Below are 12,325 nucleotides of genomic sequence, written 5' to 3'. Positions count from 1 at the left end.
ATGGACACATCTCAGCATTGATTGCATCTGGAAGATTCTTATATGCGTGGCCGTACAAAAATGAATCTGAGCGGGTGACTTTGCAAACACTGGAATTGTACTTAAAGGGGACCTATTACGCAAAATCAACTTTTCTTACCTGTTGGTACCTGTTTTCGTTTATTTACGATCCCCATAATTCCAGAAGATTTTAAATCAAACCATGGAGGCGTTGCGGTGATATTTATAAAACAATATTGCCTTCCTTCAAACGAGCCGTTTGGAATTTGCCCAATTTGTCAAATCAGTGGATAACTCTGGCAGAAATGTACTCAAAGATTTTTGCGGGAATCCAACATTTCTAATTCATGTACGAGCATCTGTACGACCCGGAGGAGGAAAAATGCTTTCATTGGTTGTGTTAACCAACACAGGTCACTACACACACTTACAGTCTCATCTGAGGAACTAAAACAATTCTGGCTAACATTCTCATTTTGCGTCAATGTACCTTTAACTAAAGAAGTATTTCTTTGTGTGTGCCAAATACCGTATTTTTCGGACTATAAGTCGGGTTTTTTCATAGTTTGGCCGGGGGTGCGACTTATAGGAGCGACCTATGTGTGAAATTATTAACACATTACCATAAAATATCAAATAATATTATTTAGCTCATTCACGTAAGAGACTAGATGTATAAGATTTCATGGGATTTATCGATTAGGAGTGACAGATTGTTTGGTAAACGTATAGCATGTTCTAAATGTTATAGTTATTTGAATGACTCTTACCATAATATGTTACGTTAACATACCAGGCCCGTTCTCAGTTGGTTATTTATGCGTCATATAACGTACACTTATTCAGCCTTTTGTTCACTATTCTTTATTTTAAATTGCCTTTCAAATGTCTATTCTTGGTGTTGTTTTTTTAAAAATAAATTTCCCCCAAAAATGCGATTTATACTCCAGTGCAACTTATGTATGTTTTTTTCCTTCTTTATTATGCATTTTCGGCCGGTGCGACTTATACTCCGGAGCGACTTATACTCCGAAAAATAAGGTACTTTGAATATCCATGCTTCACAAACATACGGCAATATGCTTATTTTGAAAATGTAATTTTGTTCACAGATTATATGCAATCTGTTGTTGTGTTAAATAAAGGTGTGTGTTGCTGAGCCCGACCTGGACATAATCTGGACTGTACCTTGTTTTAAGAACCCTTTAAACAATCTAATTACATTGACAACCTGGTCTGGTGAAGATAATGTCCTTTATTTTTAAAAAAATTAATAAAAATAAAATTAATAAAAAACATTTTCTTGAACAAAAAAGAAACTAAAATAAAATAAAAACAGTTACATGGAAACTAGTAATTAATGAAAATGAGTAAAATTAACTGTTAAAGGTTAGTACTATTAGTGGACCAACAGCACACACAATCATGTGTGCATCACGGACTGTACCCCTTGCAGACTGTATTGATATATGTTGTAAAAAACAGAATATTAATCACAGAAGGAAACAACCCTTTTGTGTGAATGAGTGTGAATGAGTGAGGTAGGGTTTTTGGGTTGGTGCACTAATTGTAAGTGTATCTTGTGTTTTTTATGTTGATTTAATAATTAAAAATAAAAAAATAAAATAAAACATACGGCAATAAAAAGATGGGATTTTTTCAAAAGCTACTTTTAGGCCTTGTTCTCACCGCAGGTCAATTACGATTTTTTTGCCCATTTTTGCCGGTTCTTTTATGGTCAGACTCAGGGTCGTGCATTTATGGTTTGATTCTGAAATCTGTCCCTACTGCCAATAATGTTGCAACTCAAAAGTTGAATATACTTAGAACAAAGGTGTCCAAACATTTTCCAGCGAGGGCCACATAGAGAAAAATTTAAGGATGCGAGGGCCACTTGTATACATTTTGTGTATGAAAAATACTCAAACCAAAACAATGTAGGTGAACATATGCTAACATTTGAAAAAAACTTCTACATCATAGCTTTGTGTTATAGATAACAAAGCAATAAAATAATTCACGATTATTTTAATAATTATTTTATTTGTATTTATGTTAACTGTGCACGAAAGTAAGCCTGTATTTACTAATATTACTATTATACCGTCAACTGAAACACTTTTGAGAGCTTTAGTACACTCAAAAACATATGTCTCACAAGAAATTTGTACACTTTTTCATCATGACCAGGACACACGGAAATCATCAAAGACCTTATACAGTAAGTGTCAGAATAATTGTATCTAAGTTATCACACAACTTTGTGTTGCCATGAGTTCCTGGCGAGCAGACAAAAGCTGTCTTTGATCCTACCAAGAAGAAGGCTTGTACAATTCCACTGTATATGATGGGAAGCAACATGAAGGTGTTCTGTTTCTTTGATGTATTGTAATCAACAGAAAGATATTGTCTTGACCCGAGAACTTCAAAGCGGAGAGGAAGCAGGACCAGACTCCCTTCCAGGGGACCTTTTCTTTGAACTGTTTACGACCTTTTCTTTGAACTGTTGTAATCAAAGGCGACGGCTGTTTACGACCCCCCTCCCTTAGAAACAGCTGTTGCCATATAATCAAGGAAAGTCCAAATAAAAGAGGATGCATACAATCTTTCGTCAGAGCGTTTCTCCTCAATTGAGCCAAATTTTATTCTGTCTCTATTTAATTCCTTGCTTCTTGTCTTGTTTAATAAATGTCATCAGTGTTTGAACCTGACAGTAAGACACTCCGGTTGTCGGCCATTTTGGTTTTCAGGTACCATTTTTGGGGGAATTGGTCCCATTTCATTTTTCATAGTTTTTTGTTCTAATTTGGGACTTGTTTAGTTTGTCTATAGAATGTGTCGCGGGCCAATAAAAACCAAGCTGCGGGCTGCAAATGGCCCCCGGGCCGTAGTTTGGACACCCCTGACTCAGAATAAGATATTTTGCCTGTCTGTACCTTGCGGGTAGTTTCTCTCTCTCAAACTAAGACTGTGGCTGTGGAGGCGGGGACGAATGTTCAGTCAGCGTCAGGGGGAGGCGTGAGTGGGGGTTCATTTGCAACCTAAAAACTCCACCTCTCGAAACGGCTTGTTTTTAGAGGCAGCCAAAAAGTGTCTTGAATATATGTCTTCACAGCAAAATCAATGCAAAATGTTGACCAAATAACCATCTCTGATTACATAAGTTGACCAAAAGGAAGTGTTTTAAAAATAGAAAACAAATCATAATGGTTCCCCTTTAATCATATGTTAGCAACAGTCCCTTGGAGGTTGTGTCATGTCCCTTTGACTCTTGTTTGTGGTACAAATCACACTTTAGGAAAAAAAAAGAAAAAAAAGAAAAAGCTGAAAACCCCTGAAATACCCCTTAGGAATTCCCTGCACAAAGCCACGTGGCATTGACATGTTTCCAGACATAAAAGGACACGTGTCAGCTTCCGTCTATTGTCTTTTAGAGCGGTAAGATAACTATGTAAATATGCATGTTTGACTTTTGATGTCAGTTATTCTATCCACGCCGTACAGGGGTTACTTTAAAAGTGCTGATTTAGTACAAAGATACTAATTGTGGACCACATGCAATAACGAAAAAAAGTCATGGCAGTGAGACAATTTTTTAAAGAATGCTTCTTTAGTTCCTTTTGTTGAAAAACTTTTTTAAAAATATCTGAAGAAAACGTGATGTTTTTCGAGGTCACAATCAACTATATGTATATATATATATATATATATATATATATATATATATATATATATATATATATATATATATATATATATATATATATATATATATATATATATATATATATATGTATTAGGGTTGTTTATGTATTAGGGCTGCAACAACTAATCGATTATAAAAATGGTTGGCGATTAATTTAGTCATCGATTCGTTCGATCTATGCTATTTATAAACCTTAATTTATAAACTGCAACATTTACAAACAGCTGAGTAACAATCAAAATAAGTATGGTGCCAGCATGCTGTTTTTTTTCAATAAAATACTGGAAAGGATAGAAATGTAGTTTGTCTCCTTTATCCGATCATTAATCGAAGTAGTTAGTTGCAGCCCTAATATATATATATATATATATATATATATAAATATATATATAGGGCTGCAACAACTAATCGATTAAATCAATTAAAATCGATTATAAAAATAGTTGGCGATTAATTTAGTCATCGATTCGTTGGATCTATGCTATGCGCATGCGCAGAGGCTACTTATTTTTATTTAATTTTTTTATAAACCTTTATTTATAAACTGCAACATTTACAAACAGCTGAGAAACAATAATCAAAATAAGTATGGTGCCAGTATGCTGTTTTTTTCCAATAAAATACTGGAAAGGATAGAAATGTAGTTTTGTTTCTTTTATCTGATTATTAATCGATTAATCGAAGTAGTTAGTTGCTGCAACAACTAATCGATTAAATCGATTAAAATCGATTATAAAAATAGTTGGCGATTCATTTAGTCATCGATTCGTTAGAACTATGCTATGCGCATGCGCAGAGGCTACTTATTTTATTCAATCTTTTTATAAACCTTTATTTATAAACTGCAACATTTACAAACAGCTGAAAAACAATATTTATTTATAATAATCAAAATAAGTATGGTGCCAGTATGCTGTTTTTTTCCAATAAAATACTGGAAAGGATAGAAATGAAGTTTGTCTCTTTTATCCGATTATTAATCGATTAATCGAAGTAATAATCACTGCAACATTTACAAACAGCTGAGAAACAATAATCAAAATAAGTATGGTGCCAGTATGCTGTTTTTTTCCAATAAAATACTGGAAAGGATATAAATGAAGTTTGTCTCTTTTATCCGATTATTAATCAATTAATCGAAGTAATAATCGACAGATTAATCGATTATCAAATTAGTTGTTAGTTGCAGCCCTAATATATATACACACACATACACATGCATACATACATATATATATGTATTAAAAAAAAACGCATTAGCTAATATGCTAACAAGATTACGAGTGTCTTTGTTAGTGTTATAAAATTACAATGGCATTATTTTTGTATTGTTTCAGTTTCGTAAATTCAGCAAAACGTCACCGTGGAGTTATGAAGTCTGTTTAGCTGATTGGAAGAGCTAGCTTTCGCAGATTGTGGCTCCATGACGATGACTTCCGTTTTATTCGTTCATCCGTTTTACTGCCGTGTTACAGACACCGTTTAGAAACAATTAAGGTACGTAAATACACATTTACAAAATCTCATTCACCACGGTGCGGCTAACATACGGAAAAATATTTTTCCCTTACGGAAAAATATTTTTCCCTTCTAAAATGTAGTGGGTGTGGCTTATATGCAGGTAGGCTCTATAGTCCAAAAAATAAGGTATTTTCAAAACTGAAGTGCAGGTCCAAGAAATGGTGCGTTAAACAAATTTTTGCGTATTACTATTTATGTTATATTTTTCTTCATCACTGCGTAAGCTATCTATTTTACACCATGACAGGACACACGGAAATCATCAAAGACCTTATACAGTAAGACGCGCAGGTTGTCGGCCATTTTGGTTTTCAGTTTCCATTTTGGGGGGATTTGGTCCCGTTTAATTTTTCATAGTTTTTTGTTCTAATTTGGGACCTGTTCAGGTTTGTCTATAGAATGTGTCGCGGGCCAATAAAAACCAAGCTGCGGACCGCAAATGGCCCCCGGGCCGCACTTTGGACACACCTGGCTTACGTGAACTTGTCAAAACGTCCGTCTTTTGACGGGAATTCCAGTTTTTGTCATTTGTTCCTGGATTCTTTCTCATATTGTGTGTGTTTTCGCTATTGCAGCCTCCGTTTGCAACACTCGCAGCGTGAGCTCATTAAAAAGGGGCGTGTCGAGCTTACATCTTCCATGATTCGATCAAATAACGCGACAGAGATGGATGGACACAAGATGGCAGAAAACGTATCTTTGCCAACAATCCAAACTTTGTGTACCTTGACAAATAGGAAACTTATATAATAAGTAAAGAAGAGCAGGCAGCAGCTGACACATTCTCATACTTTCTGTAACATCCAGGAAGAAATGATGTCAGCCAGCTTGAAATATGCCTCACCTATAAGCTACATGAAAGGAGCCAGGAATGGTTTGCATTTGTTTGCTTTGTTTAGAAATATCCATCCATTTTCTATCACTTGTCCCTTTCGAGGTGGCGGAGGGTAGTGGAGCCTATCTCAACTGCAATCGGGCGGAAGGCGGTGTACACCCTGGACAAGTCAATTGTGTTACAAATTGAGAACAGGAAGTGAACATGTGTTTTAGTAATTGCTATTAATCTAAAAGGGGTCAAACTAAATAAGCGTTGTTTCTTCCTACTCCTTTTTGGACATGATGTAAAGAGAAATTAAAAATATGTAAAATATGTGACGTATCATATTTAAACGGTATACATGTTTGAAATGCTGCTTTCTGAGCTCACTATGTTCACTGCTCGCTGTACATATCCTACGAAGTGAGACCCTACACTGTTTCAATGTCCATTTCTCAGATGATGCAATTGTTGATGACTGAAGTGCTGATACCAACCAAACCTAACCCCCCCACCCCACCACATCCCACCCCCCGGATTGTAAATAATGTAAATAATTCAATGTATATACTCTGATGATTAACTTGTGTGATGACTGTATTATGCTGATAGTATATATTTGTACCATGAATTGATTAACGTGGACCCCGACTTAAACAAGTTGAAAATCTTATTCGGGTGTTACCATTTAGTGGTCAATTGTACGGAATATGTACTGTACTATCTACTAATAAAAGTTTAAATCAATCAATCAATCAAAATAAACTTCGACCAACCAATATGTCATGGTTCCTTACGAGGAAACCTTACAATGTGTTAAAATGGCTATACAATTATTAATATAGAAAAATCCCATATTTTTACCAACTTTTCCAGGAGACTTCCCAGATTTTTGAAATGCAAATGGGCACACACAAAATAAAGGTTTAAAAAATAAAAAATTAAATAAAAATGGTGCTTGTGAAATCCCCTGATGTTTTGGGGTGCTACATTAACAACATTAGTGTTGCATTATGTCCTAAAAAAATAAAAACAACTTAAAGCCTTGTCCAGCTGTTTACTGACGTAGACTATTCATGTTTAAATAACTTTTACTGCAAATGAATATCGGCTCCAAATATTATCTGCCTTCTTAAAGGGGAACATTATCACAATTTCAGAATTGTTAAAACCATTAAAAATCAGTTCCCAGTGGCTTATTATATTTTTCGAAGTTTTTTTCAAAATGTTACCCATCACGCAATATCCCTAAAAAAAGCTTCAAAGTGCCTGATTTTAACCACCCGTCCATTTTCCTGTGACATCACATAGTTAAGCCAACACAAACAAACATGGCGGAAAGAACAGCAAGCTATAGCGACATTAGCTCGGATTCAGACTCGGATTTCAGCGGCTTAAGCGATTCAACAGATTACGAATGTATTGAAACGGATGGTTGTAGTGTGGAGGCAGGTAGCGAAAACGAAATTGAAGAAGAAACTAAAGCTATTGAGCCATATCTGTTTGAACCGTATGCAAGCGAAACCGACACGACAGCCAGCAACACGGGAGAAAGCGAGGACGAATTCGGCGATCGCCTTCTAACCAACGATTGGTATGTGTTTGTTTGGCATTAAAGGAAACTAACAACTATGAACTAGGTTTACAGCATTTGAAATACATTTGGCAACAACATGCACTTTGAGAGTGCAGACAGCCCAGTTTTCATCAATTAATATATTCTGGAGACATACCCTCATGTCAGCAGGCCAGGGAAGCTAGGGTCGATATTCTTCTCTTGATCATCTTCGGGACGGTGTGAGCCAAGACATCCAGGGGGTTTAGCTCGCTCGTCTGCGGGAACAAACTGCCGCCATTGCTTGCCGTGCTAGCGAGGTTCTTTGTCCCTGAATTGCTCACACACTCCGGCAGATTCAATGGGGGTCTGGCGGCAGATTTCTTTGACTTTATCGTTGGAAATGCATCTGCTTTGAGTGTCGCAGGATATCCACACATTCTTGCCATCTCTGTCGTAGCATAGCTTTCGTCGGTGAAGTGTGCGGAACAAACGTCCAATTTCTTGCCACTTTGGCATCTTTGGGCCACTGGTGCAACTTGAATCCGTCCCTATTCGTGTTGTTACACCCTCCGACAACACACCGACGAGGCATGATGTCTCCAAGGTACAGAAAACAGTCGAAAAAACGGAAAATAACAGAGCTGATTTGACTCGGTGTTTGAGAAAATGGCGGATTGCTTCCCGATGCGACTCCGAGAGCGAATATTAGAAAGGCGTTTATTTCGCCAAAATTCACCCATTTAGAGTTCGGAAATCGGTTAAAAAAATATATGGTCTTTTTTCCTGCAACATCAAGGTATATATTGACGCTTACATAGGTCTGGTGATAATGTTCCCCTTTAACTACTAATAATTAGTGTCAGTATCGGCCAACATATTGGTCGATCTCTATTACAAGTATACCTTGCAAATGATGCTTAGATGATTGGATTGATGCACAATTACTTCAAAGCCATTATCATAACAATCAAGGAGAAAACAACATAAAAAAATTACAAACAAACAAGTAAATCTAATGGGTAAAAGAAAATGTACAAGTACTGAGGAAGTGAAAGCTGCATTTCCCATGACAGCCGACAACAGATGACTCAAGATCAAATGACATTTAATTATAAACGTTATTGACAAAAATGTATTAATGAATTTTGTGGTGATCAGAACCCAAACCTTACACATTATAACGTATCAACAAAGAAGACAAATCTCAGCCACGGCGTAAACAAATAAGACAACAATCGTGTCTTATTTGCATTTGTGGTGAGAGGTAAGATTGCTCATTCTGGGGTTGTGCACACAAATAAGTGTGGACACTTTAAAGGCGAGCAGACGGCGAGAAAAAACATCGCCATTTTTAAATATTATTACCCCAACATGCTAACACTGCTTAGCTAGCAGGGGCTGTACCTTAATTTCTTCGCGGTGGTTTTCCTTATCCTCGTTTGAAGCTCCTGGCGGGGACATTGTTATATTTCTTGACAAAACATGCGAGGGAGGGTGTGAAAAGACGTCGACGAGGGCTGAACTTCACGCCTTTTTAAACGATGGGGCCGAACCGTTTATCCTCCCCTCTGCCTTCTTGCTTCAAAGTAACTTCCGCCCCAAGCACACGCCTCCACAGTCAACTCCCCATTGGACAGAGCAGCTGTCAATCATGTTTCTTTCCGGAAGTGATTCCAGACGTAAACACGTTACACGTGACAAGTCGCAAACAGGCAGAATTGTTGCTATTTTTGTGGTTGTCTTTATTTTCCTTTACATTGAATGGACTAAGTCCGCCATTTATATACAAATAAATGTTCTCGTGACACCAAATAAATATAAAATTAATTTTGGAAAAAAAAAAAGTTCACAACAGGGTTGCCCAAAGATTTTGGTTATTTTTAATTGCCCTTAGGAAACATTCAATGTCAATCAATAAATGTTTAATTATACAGCCCTAAATCACAAGTGTCTCAAAGGGCTGCACAAGCCACAACGACATCCTCGTCATTATTGCCAACCTTGAGACCTCCAAATTCGGGAGATTAGGGGGCGGGGGTTTGAGGTGGGCGGGGTCGGGGTGGGCGGGGTTAAGGGTGGAGGAGTATATTTATAGCTAGAATTCACTGAAATTTAAGTCTTTCTTATATATATATATATATATATATATATATATATATATATATATATATATATATATAATGTCTTAATAAGGTTATCCAGAAAATAGTGCTCGATACCGTAGTAGAGCGCAATATATGTATGTGTGGGAAAAAAAATCACAAGACTATTTCATCTCTACAGGCCTGTTTCATGAGGGGGGGTTCCCTCAATCATCAGGAGATTTCCCTTAATCATTTCCTGATGATTGAGGGAACCCCCCTCATGAAACAGGCCTGTAGAGATTAAATAGTCTTGTGATTTTTTTCCCACACATACATATATATATATATATATATATATATATATATATATATATATATATATATATATATATATATATATATATATATATATATATCAGTGACGTGCGGTGAGGTTGATGGCTGGTGAGGCACTGACTTCATCACAGTCAGATTTACAAACATATGAACCCTAAAGAGTATCTTATTCACCATTTGATTGGCAGCAGTTAACGGGTTATGTTTAAAAGCTCATACCAGCATTCTTCCCTGCTTGGCACTCAGCATCAAGGGTTGGGATTGGGGGTTAAATCACCAAAAATGATTCCCGGGCGCGGCGCCGCTGCTGCCCACTGCTCCCCTCACCTCCCAGGGGGTGAACAAGGGGATGGGTCGAATACAGACGACAAATTTCATTACACCTAGTGTGTGTGTGACAATCATTGGTACTTTAACTTAACTTAAACTTTACACATACAAACTGTAGCACACAAAAAAGCACATTTAATAAAAAAAAACGTTATTATTGTCTTACCTTTACTTACAAATTAAGTCCATGCGCCGCAACTAAAGCCCTCACTTAAACTTTCCACGTGCAAGATTGAATCTATTTTAAAAAGTGTAACCGAGGGTTTATAAATGTCGCATATACTGTATGAAACTACAAAATAACAAACACGGAGGCTCCAGTTTACACGAGGACCACTTTATTTACCTTCTTTCAAAAACTTCTGCTCCACCCCATGTCATCACTTCCGCTCTTAGCGCCTTCAAAATAAGAGCTCGAGGCATATACTGTATAACAGCGCATAACAGGAACTTAACATCAACAAAGAGGAAAGCCCATGAAAATAGGTTACAAAAGTTATTTCATAAGAAGCCATAAAGTGCAAAAACAATAATGTTCATGTTGGAGGAGTTGTGAATTAGATACACCTGCAGTCTGCAGGTGTACCTAATGTTGTGGCCCTGCAGTCATTCACAACTCCTCCAACACGAACATTATTGTTTTTGCACTTTTTGGCTTCTTATGAAATAACTTTTTTAAATAGATTCAATCTTGCACGTGGAAAGTTTAAGTGTGGGCTTTAGTGGATATAACAATTCTACGGCGGGGGTGCAGGAGGCGGGGCTACTGGAGCCTCAGCCAGTGCGTCTTTTGCAGCCGTTTTATGATCGCTCAGCACAAGAAATACGTTACACACATACAGTTGTTGACAAAATACACTGTACATTATATACCTCAGCTAACTAAACTATGGAAATGTATAATATAGTTCATATAGCAATACGGTCTCACTGCACAGCAGGCCAGCAGTTAGCCGAGTCATTGCGCAATCCATGTTGCGGCACTGAGTGACGTGCCTCAACTGGCTGCTGTTCACCGCACCGTCTCTTCTCAGTATTTGAACGGCAAATGTGAAAATTCAGCGATTTTGAATAAAAATAATCTAAAACTGGTGAAGTTGAATGGAAAATAACTTTATAGTATAATCACTGGATACATATAACAATTTAATTAATTTATTTTCTTTTTACATTTTTTTTCTTGCAATGCCCCGCCTCACCTGCACGTCACTGATATATATATATATATATATATATATATATATATATATATATATATATATATATATATATATATATATATATATATGAAATACTTGACTTTCAGTGAATTCTAGCTATATATATATGTATATATATTTTATTATATATATATATATATATATATATATATATAGATAAAATAAAATACTTGAATTTCAGTGTTCATTTATTTACACATATACACACAACACTCCTCTCTACTCATTGTTGTATTTGAAAGTGCAATGCTTTGCAGCCAGTAGCACAGCCTTTGAAGGAGCGTATGTATGTGCAGTGTAATATTCTGGGTTGGAGTCAATAACCAGGCGAGGTGATGAAGTTACGTCTCTTTACTTCATACTTCAGAACCGACTCAGGGTGCACAATACAACGTAAACCGTTGGCCAAGCAGACGTGACGACAGGCTGTCCTCACTCAGGTCCGCACGGACCTGGAGGGGGCGTGCCTGTTGTCCGGCTGGAAATCGGGAGAAATTCGGGAGAATGGTTGTCCCGGGAGATTTTCGGTAGAGGCACTGAAATTCGGAAGTCTCCCGGAAAATTCGGGAGGGTTGGGAAGTATGTCCTCGGTTCAGATCCCACATAAGGGCAAGGAAAAACTCACAACCCAGTGGGATGTCAATGAGAATGACAAAGAGAAACCTTGGAGAGGACCGCAGATGTGGGTGAGCCCTCCCCCCCCCTCTCGGGGACACCGGATGCAATGGACGTCGAGTGGGTCTAGCATAATAT

General features: G+C 37.1%; 2 protein-coding genes across 3 annotated transcripts in view; one reads left to right on the top strand and one right to left on the bottom strand.

The window, feature by feature from the left end:
• rnf13 (ring finger protein 13) overlaps nt 1-9,189 on the bottom strand; it is a 91,482-nt gene extending 82,293 nt beyond the window's left edge. The window contains exon 1 of the mRNA XM_061976049.1: nt 9,007-9,189. The gene's annotated coding sequence lies outside the window, so the exon portion shown is untranslated. The remainder of the gene's footprint in view (nt 1-9,006) is intronic.
• Nucleotides 1-12,325, top strand: part of LOC133616590 (protein ANKUB1-like) — a 54,940-nt gene that overhangs the window by 14,101 nt on the left and 28,514 nt on the right. The gene's annotated exons all lie outside the window — the stretch shown is intronic.

The sequence above is a fragment of the Nerophis lumbriciformis genome, linkage group LG14 (genome assembly GCF_033978685.3).
Source record: "Nerophis lumbriciformis linkage group LG14, RoL_Nlum_v2.1, whole genome shotgun sequence".
Classification (NCBI taxonomy): Eukaryota; Metazoa; Chordata; class Actinopteri; order Syngnathiformes; family Syngnathidae; genus Nerophis; species Nerophis lumbriciformis.
Note: the sequence above shows the minus strand (reverse complement) of the source record. Positions and strands in the feature narration are given on the sequence as shown.